This window comes from Elephantulus edwardii, unplaced genomic scaffold, assembly GCF_000299155.1.
Source record: "Elephantulus edwardii isolate Elephantulus edwardi_28Jun2011 unplaced genomic scaffold, EleEdw1.0 scaffold00100, whole genome shotgun sequence".
In the NCBI taxonomy this organism is placed as follows: Eukaryota; Metazoa; Chordata; class Mammalia; order Macroscelidea; family Macroscelididae; genus Elephantulus; species Elephantulus edwardii.
Genome location: NW_006399850.1, coordinates 7,973,821 through 7,985,728, shown reverse-complemented (window position 1 = coordinate 7,985,728; position 11,908 = coordinate 7,973,821).

Sequence of the window (11,908 nt, the reverse complement as noted above, 5' to 3'; positions counted from 1 at the left end):
ATCAGCATAGAGGGATAATTTTACCTCCTCGTTGCCTATTTGGATACCTTTTATTCCCTTCTCTTGTCTTATTGCTATTGCTAAGACTTCCATATAATGGACCAATCCTTGTAAAAGGGCATGATGCTTGGAAAGGAGAGGAAGGAAGACCTTCAACAAGGTGGATTGACACAGAGACTATAATAATTGACTCAAGTGTATCAGAGACGGTGAGGATGGCACAAGATAGGACAGGATTCAGATCTGTTGGCTATATGGTCACTATGAGTTATAATTGACTCAATAACACTTAACAACAACAACAACAGAAAGAGGAAAGAAATTAGTATTGAAATTATAGAGGTAACTAAACTGGGATAGATCTAAAGACAACTATTAATTTAGCACTGCAGTAATCAGAGTCCTAAATGTGGTGACTTCTGTGATTGAGAGGCTAAGCTGAGAAAATAAGAGACCATATGGCCTACAACTGAATGGACATGTGATGAAACCCAGTCAACATTAGAATTAAATGTCTAGTCTAAATCTTTGAACTATAAAAGATGACCTAAGTAAGTGCTTATCATTTCAAGACACTAAATTCTGGAGTGGTCTGTCACTTAGCAATAACTCAACAGAGTAAAGAGAATGACAAAAATAGATAAGAATAGTCTAGAAATATAAATTATTGTTTATCAAATATAAATTTCTTGTGTAGTCTCAGTGATGGGTCTCCATAAGGCAGAATAAACTCAATGCCAGTGGCTTTTGTTTTGGGTTTCTACCTTTAGGTCTCTCTATAGTCAAGTCAGTCCTAACTCACAACATCCCTCCACAGGGTTTGCAAATCTTAACATCTTTGGAGAAGGAGACTGTTGATCTTTCTCCTTTGGAGTAGTTGGCGGATTTGAACTGCTGACCTTTTAGTTAGCAGCTAGATTTGTTAACACGTGATGCCACCAGGACTTAGATGAATTTTATATACTCAGTTGTTATCAATTTTCTAGCCTCTGCTTGGCATGCTTATTTATTTATATAATTTATCTCTTTCTTTGTAATACGCTTTAAACTAGAAGTCAATGAGCCAAACATGTTTAAATGTATATTTTAAAAATGAATAACTTTCTATGAGTGAAAGGTTAAAATAGTTTACATATTTTTTTTATATATTTTTATTTTTATTTTTATTTTGTGTGCGTGTACCGTCAAATCAGATCTGACTGGTACAGGAGGATATTGCGCCTCCTTCTCCGGCAGAGCATCTGGTGGATTCGAACCGTGTTCCTCTGGGAGTGCAGTGCAGCTTCTTGCCACTTGGCCACCAGAGCTCCCCTAGTTTACATATTTTTAAATGAAGCTTATATATTTGAAAAGAAACTTGATATCATTGTTTGTCTACTCAGTAAGTTTTTATGTAATTCATTTAAAAAGTATTTTTTATTGTGACCAAGCTTTGTATTTTTTTATATCTAATTTAAAAACTAGAGCAAATACAACACAGAAAGCCAATGTTAATGTGTTCAAAAGTAATGCTCAAACACTGTGTTTGCCAGATTAGTGCCATGTAACCTAACACTGAGAAGGTACGTAGTGTTAAATATTCAAAGTAATACTCTACATTTAATAATATTTGTCAAATGCTTGTTGTTAGTTGTTGTTGCTAGGTGTCACTGAGTTGAGTACGACTCATATAGATCCTGTGAACAACAGATGAGAACTCAGTCCTATCCTGTGCCATCCTCACACTTCCTGACACATTAGAGCACATTGCTGCAGTCAACTTGTCAATCCACCTGGTCAAGGGTCTTCATCCCTTTCACTGACCCTTTAGATCAAAAGCTGAAATTTTTGACAGTTTCAATCTTTTTCCATCTGTATGATGCTGCCTATAAGTCTAGTGGTAAGCATCTTTGTTTTCTTTACATTGAGATACAATATTGAAGGCTGCATTTTATTGTCTGCAACAAGTGCTTCAAGTTCTCCTCACTTTCAGCAATCAGGGTTATCTGCATAACACACATTATTGATGAAGTCTCCCGCTAATCCTGATGACTATTCATAGATTCTTCAGAGTTCATCTCTCAAATAATTTTCTCAGCATGCAGACTGAATAAATATGGAAAAAGAATGCAATCCAGACAAATTCCCTTTTTCATGTTAAACTGTGTAGTGTTCTCTAGCTCGATTTGCACAACAGCCTCCTGGTTTAGGTATAGATTTCACATGAATACAATTAAGTGTTCTGGGATTGCCATTCTTCTCAGTGTTAGTCATAACTTGTTATGATCCACCTAATCAAATGTTTTTGTAGAGTCAATAAAACACAACTAGACATTCCTCTGGTATTCTTTAGTTTCAGCCAGGATCCATCTGATATCAGCAATAATAACCCTGTTGTCATGGTCTCTTCTAAATCCTGCTTGAACTTCTAGCGTTTCCCTATGCATGCACTGTTATAGTAACTTTTGAATTACCTTCAGCACTATTTTTCTTGCATGTGATATTAATGATATTGCTCAATAGTTTCCAATTCTGTTGTGTCATTTTTGGGGGAAATGGAAACAAATATGGACCTTTTCCCAATCTGTTGGCAAGACAGTTGTTCTCCAAATTTCCTGGCATAAATAGGGGAGCATATCCAAGGTTACATCTGTTAGTTAAAACAAATCAATTGGTATCCCATCGATTCCTGGGGCCTTGTTTTTTGATTGCTTTCAATGCAGCTTTTACTTCCTCCTTTGTTATCAGTGGCTCTTGTTCATATAGAACGTCCTGATTTTTTTCAGTTTCAGTCAGTTCTTTTTGGTATAGTGATTCTGTGTATTCCCTCCATCTTCTTTTGAAGCTTTCTGAGTCATTCAACATATTGTCCATAGAATCTTTCAATACCATGACTCAAGGGTGAAGTTTGCTTTTCAGTTCTCACAGCTTGAGATCTCAGATCAAGGCCACAGGAGTTCTGAGAGAGTGAGTTCTGCAGTGAGTGGGCATAGGGAAAAATTTCCCACCTCCCTGCCACCCCAAAAGTATTTTAACTCTCAGACATTATAGCCAATGGTAGATGGCTCTTGGCTGAAAGCAGAGATTATAAGACGAATGTCTATCTGTGTTTCATGGACTATGCAAAGGCATTTGACTGTGTGGATCACAATAAACATGGCTAACTCAGAGAAGAATGGAAACCCCAGAACACTTGATCATGCAGAAGGCAGTTGTCAGAACAGAGCAAAAAACTCTGCATAGTTAAAAATAGGGAAGTTTGTATACCAAGGATGTGTCCTATTGCCATACCTTTTCAATCTATGTGTAGAACAGATCACCCAGAAGGCTGGTCACTATGAGGAGAAATTTAGCATCCTGATTAGAGAAAGATTCATCAACAATGTTATGTAGATGACACAACTCTGCTTGCTGAAACTGAGGAAGATCTTAAGTACTTGCTGCAGAAGGTCAAGGACTGCAGCCTTCAATATCTATTGAAGCTCAAAATCAAGAACAAAAAAAAAAGATTTTCCCCACTGGGTCAATTGGCAGCATCATGAAAGACAGTGAAGAGATAGAGATTGTTAACAGTTTCCATTTACTTGGCTCCACAATCAACAATCTTAGTACTAGCAGCCAGGAAATAAAAAGACAAATTGTATTGGGAAAGTCTGCTGTCAGAGACCTTTCCAAAATACTGAAGAGCACTGATGTCAGCTTGGAGACTAGGGTGTGCCTGATCCAGGTCATAGTCTTTGCAATTACTTGCCATGCATCAGAAAGCTGGACAATGACTAGGGATAATAGAATGAGAATTAATGTCTTTGAGCTATGGTGCTGGAGAAGGGTAATGAATATGGACTGTCAGGAGAACAAACAGATTCATGCTAGAGAGGGTAAGATCAGGCTGCCCCTTGTTGGCAAGGATTCTGAAGCTCTGTCTGACATACTCTGTGCATGTTGCAAGGAAGGACCAATCCTTGGAAAGGGGCATAATGCTTGGAAGGGTGGAGGGACAGCACAAAAAAGGAAGACCCTCAATGAGATGGATTGATTCAGTGACTGGAATAATAAGGGAGGTGTGTCAGAGACAATAATGCTGGCAGAGAATAAAGCAGGATTCAGGAATATAGTACATAGGGTTGCTGAGTCACAAGTGACTCACCAGCACATAACAATAACAAACAACAACAGCTTGAGAATTGCAGAGAGAATTTCCATCTTTGTATTTTCCAATTTCAGATCTCTGCACAGTTCATTATAATATTTTGTTTTGTCTTCTTGAGCTGCCCTTTGAAATCCTCTTTTCAGATCTTTTACTTCCATATGTTCTGTCTGTATTTAAATGTGTGTTAAATGTATAAAGTATACATTTAATCTATAAATACTAAATGTATAATATATACATTTAATCTATACGTATTAAATGTAAAAAGTATAGATTGTTGTTTATTGTTGTCATGTGCTGTGGAGTCTGAGACCTGTGACTCATAGTGACCCTATGTACAACAGCCCTATACTCTGCTCTATCCATTGCCAATCTTATTGTCTCTGACACACCTATCCCATTACCTCATTGCCTTAATAAATCCATCTCATGGAGGGTCTTTCTCTCCTGAGTTGTCCCTGCACCCTCCCAAGCATGAAGTCCATCTCCAAGGACTGATCCACCTTGCAACATGTACACAGTATGCCAAAGCTTCAGAATACTTGCCTCCAAGGAGCAGCCTGGCTTCACTCTCTCTAGGATAAACCTGTTTGTTCTTCTCGCAGTCCATGGTATATTCAATACTCTTCTCCAGCACCATAGCTCAAAGGTATCAACCGTCCTTCTATCATCCCTAGTCATTGTCCAATTTCCTGATGCAAAGCTAGTAATTGCAAAGACCATAGCCTGTATCAGGTGCATCTTTGTCTCCAGACTGACATCATTGCATTTCAGTACTTTGGAGAGATCATTGACAACAGACTTCATGAATGCTGATACCAAGAATGTTGACTGTAGAGCCAAGCAAACTGAAGCTGTCAACAGTATCAATCTCTTCACCATCTACTATGATGTTGCCAATTGACCCAGTAGTGAGAATCTGTTTCAATGACGTTGAGCTTCAATCCATCTTTAAGGCTGCAGTCCTTGACCTTCTAAAGCAAGCGCTTCAGATCTTCCTCAGTTTCAGCAAGCAGGGTTCTGTCATCTGCATAACAAAAATTGTTGATGAGTCTACCTCCAATCCTGAAGCCACACTTCTCTGCATAGAGCCCAGCCTCCCCAGTAATCTACTCCACATGTAGATTGAAAAGATACAGAGCTAAGATACATCCTTGATGCACACCCTTCCCAATTTTGAGCCATGCAGTGTCTCCTTGCTCTGTTCTGATGACTATCTTCTGGTCCAAGTATAGGTTTCACATAAACACAATCAAGTATTCTGGCACTCCCATTCTTCTCAGAGTAAGCCACAGTTTGTTGTGATCCATACAGTCAAATGCCCTTGTACAGTTAATAAAACACAGATAGACATTCCTCTGGTACTCTTTGCTTTCAGTCAAGATCCTCTGACATTAGCTATAATATCCCTACTACTACAGCCTCTTCTAAATCCAGCCTACACTTCAGGTAGTTCTCTGTTGATGTGCTATTTCAGTAGTTTTGGAATAATCTTTAGCAGAATCTTACTTGCAAATGATATCAATGATACTGTTTGATAATTTCCACACTGTTGGGTCACCTTTCTTTGGAATGGGGACAAATATCGATCTTTTCCAGTCAGTTGGCCAGGTGGCTGTCCTCCAGATTTCTTGGCACAACTTAATAAGCACATCCAGGGAAGCATCTGTTTGTTGAAATATGTCAATTGGTATGCCATCAATTTCTAGAACCTTATAGTATTAAATGTATAAAGTAATAAATGTATAAACATTTAATGTATCCACCTTATGGGTACATTAAGATAAATGTATAATTATTTAAAATATAGCAAAGCTTATATACTATAATCTTAATGTTATAAAATCTTGAAAATTGATGTACTAGTTAAATAATTATGAATATGTCAATTTAAAATAGGAAAAAACTTGAAGAAATTTTGAGTTCTGATTTGAAGCATGTATTTTCTACTGCATGCTCTGAATTACAACTCTTTTTAAAGCTGAGGACAAAATCAAGGTTTATTGGTAGATTATTTTGCTTGGTGTCTCAGTACGGAAAGTGTACTTTTGCTAGAGGCATGCTTTTTTTTCTTTATAAAGCTCTAGTGTGGAATGTACTTTCACTGATATAAAAACAACAACAACAAATAGGAAAGCACAGGCAAAAATAGCAACATTGTTTGACAAACTCTCCCCTGTGCTGAAACAAACCTAGTTTGCTTAGCTTGGAAGGACCATTTTATTTTGTGAAATAATCTCTTTAACATCATTTTAATCAACTTAAAGTCAAATGATAACCAAAAGACAAAGAAAAGAATATGCGAATGAGCAATTCACTATCACTTGAAGACAATAAACCAGAGTTATCACATTATTTAAACTAATTTTAATAATATTGTACTATTAGGCTGAAATAGATATATATTTTAGACATTTTGTTTAAATTCTTTTAATTCACAAAATATACAATTACTAAAATATTATGATAAGAAATAATGGCTACACAACATTTAAGCACTTATTCAAATCCACCAATTACTCCTAGACAGAAAATACCAAATGATCTGCTCCTGTCATTTCCAAACTAAGCTGTTCTACCGTGTCCTACAGGGTTCTATGTATCAGAATTGACTCAGTGGCACCCAGCAGCAATGAGAGTGAATCATAGGTAATAATTTATCCGTTACCATTTAGTTTCAATCAAGTTTTTAAGATAGAAATTTTAACCTCAATATCTAATTTTATGAATAATCATTTCTGAGACTCTTAACCCTAGTACTATAGCAATAAAAATATTTTCTTTTAAAAAATAATAATCTATGCCATGAACTACTTGAGATAAAATTCCCACTTGCATAGTATGAAGTACACATTATTGTTATAAAACAAGGCAATAAATCTTTATAGAAGAAGCTATCAAGTAATAGTCTTAAATGCTAAACTAAAATTAAATTGAAATACTTATCAATATTACCAATAATTTACTATGAATCATTGGCTAACCACTATAGAAATAGCAGATAGATGACAGGCAAAAATTGGGGAATCCTGGAACATCCAACTAATCTAAATCCTGAGGAAAAAGAAGCAAAATGCAAACTGTATGACATTTTATCTCAAAATACTATATTATCAGTATGTCTATGTTAAGTGCACACATATATATATTCCATTTATAATAGGGGTAATATCTGCATTTTTTTTCTGAAAATATTAGCATTGCATTCAAAAAGGCCAAATAAAATGATTAACTAAAATGGAACTGTGAAAAACATAAATATTTAAAATCAATGCCTCAAATACACTCAGCATTCAAATACGTTGATGCGTAATTAAGAAATGAACTAACTATATTTTGATCCTAAAATGAAGATCATAATATTCGAGGATGCAATTATAAACTATGCAGTCTCTTTAACAATAGATTGACTAAAGAAATCATTATTTAATGTAACTCCATAATTTCATTATAGATTTTAAGACTACAGGACATCATTGGTTTAAGGTTTAAAGATTATCTCAAAGCAATAATTTCAGGGGACAGTCAGCCTCTATTAAGTACAGATTCCTACCGAATTTGAAATTATGCTCTTCATGGTTCCCCTTTTGGTCAGGATTCTTTTACAGAATGATTGATCAAAAGGTTTAGTAATTGTGACTAGACATCTACGGCTTCTGTTCACATGGGGAAATAAGGCAGTTTTTCATTAAAATAGTTGTTTAGTAGATGTGAACAAATGATTCTCAAAATCTCACAATACCTACATGGCATATTTATGAAAATGGAAAAACAAGATCATATTTCTGTGGCTTTATGTATGAGAGAATCAACTATACTATGTAATATGGATATCATGTATTCATTTGTCTTGTATGTAATTGCCACCAAAATTACATGATTTTTAAAAATTTTATAAATCTGTTATGTAGGCCCTCAGAAAATGAGGATTGTGTGTTCTTATCAACTAAAAAATTGTTATGAGTATGTATATGTTTACACTACATGTACAATGGAGATCTCAGGTGACCTCAGTGGGTAAAGAGTTGTGCTATCAATCCACAGAAGAATATTATGACAGTAAGAATCATGCAAATTCCCTGTCTCTCCTTTATTAAAAGAGTTATGAAAAATCAATGTTGCAAAATTTAAAATCTATAAATGGAAGGAAAGGCAATATATAACTGTTTGTTTCTCATAAAAACTCATTGTGTGAGACAGAATTGACTCACAGCTGACTCTCCAACAGATTGCTGAGGCTACAAATCATGTGAGAGGAAATTGTACACTTTTCCTTACAGAACCATTGGAAAATTGAACTATCAGAGCTTGAGACCCTTGCATTAGCAGCACCACTTTCTAAGTACTCAGCCACTAGAGACCCCTTAGGTTTGCTTAGACTGCTGTCGATGATACTAATAAATTTTAATCATTGTTATAAAATGTCTATGAATAATTGGATGAAAATACAACATAAACTTCTACACAAATAAAAGTTAAAAGCAATATTTCAAGTATGCAGTGGTCTATGAAATTCACTGCAAAAAATGCAACATCAGAGTCCAAGAAAAAGTTCAGGCCCTTGTGAATGGAAATTTGGCATGAATTTTGGCCTCTTCTGATTCCCAGAGAGCAGCAGCAGGGACAAGTATTCAAATCAACAGAAGTAAAAGTTTTCCCTTACTCACCTGAGCCAAAGAAGCCAGAATACAGGGTGGTTGTACGGTTCACTATTTGAGAGTGAGAATTCTCTTCCCCAGTATATAGTGACTTTTTATATAATAGATCCACAGAAGTGTCATTTATTATTACATGCTAGTGAGGTGAGTACATATAGCAACCCTATGAACAACAGATCTGAACCCTGACCTATCCTGCACCATCTTCATCATCTCTGACACACTTGAACTAATTTTTGCAGTCACTGTATCAATCCATCTGGTCAAAGGTCTTCCTCTTTTTCACTGATCCTCCACCTTTCCAAGGAACATATCATTCTCCAAGAAAAAGCCTCTCCTAACAACATGCCCAAAGCATGAGAGAAAGATGATGATCCTTTACAAACTTGCTGTGAATGGTATTCCAATTAACATTCTTTGCAATAAGAAGTAGAAGAAATTATTGTAGCTGTAATTGTTAGGTTCAAAGGAATTGGATGTGACTCACACCCTCCTTTTGAACACAAACTAAAATCCTGCCAGATTCTGTGCCATCCATAGAATCTCTAGTGTGTTCAAATTATTGTTGTATCACTGTGCTAATCCATATCAATGAAGGTCATCCTTTCTTTGCTGATGTAAAACTGTTACAAGCATGGTTTCCTTCCATAAACTGTTTCTTCTATTGATAACGTGTCCACAGTATGTGAGATGAAGTCTCAACATCTTTGAGCTTCTATGGAGTGCTTTGATTACATTTCTTAAAAAACAGATTGATTGATTGATTTTGATAGTCCAGGGAATATAATAAAAGGGAAGTGCAGCAATGAATGAATGGAAATCCAAAATCTCTGTAAATGTTCATTAAAATTATTAAAAAGAAATTTTAAGAAAGAAAAGGTGATCTGACAGACTATGAAAGTTATACAACAATTTCACTAAAATCATACACAAGCAAGATCCTGTTGAAGATTATTTAAAAATTACTGGAATGGTACAGAGAACTAACATATGTTAGATGTGTTTGAAGAGGCAGTGGCACTATGAACATTACAGCCAATGTCAGATAGATCTTAGCTGAAAATAGACAGTACCAGGGAAATTTCTGTGTTTCATTGACTATACAAAGGCATTTAACTATGTGGATCACAACAAATTGTGGCTACCATTGAGAAGAATGGAAATTGCATTAACATTTGATCTTGCATACATGAAACGTATATTGTGACCAGGAACCATTCACCAGAGCATAACAAAGAAATATTGTGTGGTCAAAATCAAGAAATGTTTATATCAGGAATGTATCCCATATCCTTATCTTTTCAACAGATCATTTGGGAAACTGGGATTTATGAGGAAGAATTCAAGAACTCGGGAAAAGACTCATCAAGAGCCTGGGCTATGCAGATAATACAAAATTGCTCGTTGAAACTGAGGAGGACCTGAAGTGTTTGCTGCAGAAGGTCAAGGACTGGGGTATTCAATATAGACTGAACCTCAGCATTAAGAAATCAAGGATTCTCACCACAGGAGCAACATGATAGATGGAGAAGAGATTGAGATTGTAAGCAATTTCAGCTTGCTTGGTTCCACAGTCAATACTCTCAGCACCAGCAATCAGGAAATCAAAAGGAAAATTGCATTGGGAACATCTGCTGTTAGGTTCCTCTCCAGAGTACTGAGAGTAATGAGTCAGTCTACAGTCGAAGGTGCTTCTGATCTAATCCACAGTCTCCACAATTACACTCTATGCATCATAGAGTTCAAAATGACTAAGGATGATAAAAAAGAACTGATGCCTTTGGATTATGATGCTGGAGAAGAGAATTGAACATATCATGGACAGCCAGTAGAACAATCAGATCAATCTTGGAAAGGGTGAAACCAAGTTGTTTCTTAAAGGAAAGGATTTTGAAGCTCTGTCTCACATACATTGGGCATGTTGCCAGAAAGGGCCAGTCTTTGGAAAAGGACATCATGCTTGTAAGGGTGGATGGATAGCACAGGAAATAGATTGACTTAATGACTGGGCTAATGCAGGTAGGTGTGTCAGAGATGGTGAGATTGGCTCAGGATATGGCAGGAATAAGATATATTCAGACAGTGGAATACTATGCAGCATTGAAAAACAAGGAACTCATAAACTATTATTCAAAATGAGTGACCATGAAGGACACTATGCTAAGTGAAATATCTCAGTCACAGAAGGACAAATACTGAATAATGCCACTGTTATAAAACAGGACTAACATGAGGGTTGGAGGGAAACTAAGAAAATAGGGGATAAATAATCAACACTGTATTAAAGCAGGTGGGTGAAAGAACTGTTTTAAAGGAATAGATGGTTAGGTATTATTTGCATGAAAATAGACCGGAATAAGAGATGCACAGCTAAGTGGACTGGGGAACAAGGGGATGGAGGAAATTGTGCAACAAAGGAAGAATCTTTTAAAGAGAAAAGCAAACGGGTCGGGTGGGGAGGAAAATGTGCAACAATGAGTAAGTGGAAACCCAAGTTTTCTATAAACTTTAAGGAATCAATAATTTTTTTTTTTAAATTTTAAAAAGAGATATTGTGTGTTGGGTTGCTATGAGTTGTAAGCAACTCAACAACATGTAAAAACAACAAGAACACAACATCAATCTTTATTTAATGTGATGCTGCTTATTGGTTTAAGAATGAGGATTTTCATCTTCTTTATGACAAGGTATATGCCAGTGTAAGGGCTATACTCTTTAATCTTCTTCACTAAGAGTTCTGTCATGGAGTGAATGTGTGTCTCCCAAAAATAAATATGCCTGATGACATAATGTGAAAGCTATGTAATGATAATTCATCACTTAATAAATCAATTAGATATAAAAGGGTTAAAGGTAGAATGTAACATATTTAGAATCACCATAGTCGAAGAAATTTCACTAGGGTATAGACTATAATAATATTTTTTTCCAGTTCTAGAGAGAAAAGGAATATGAAAGTGAACTGAGGGGCAGGCTACCTCACTACCATCAAGAAAAAGTTGCAAATTATTTTCAGCAGGAAATAGCTAAGAGAATATGCCATCCCCTTTTCCTTATGAATCAGGGTGAAGTCTCTCTCAGGGAGGAGTGATAGGGAATGGCAAAGGACACACCGACAAAG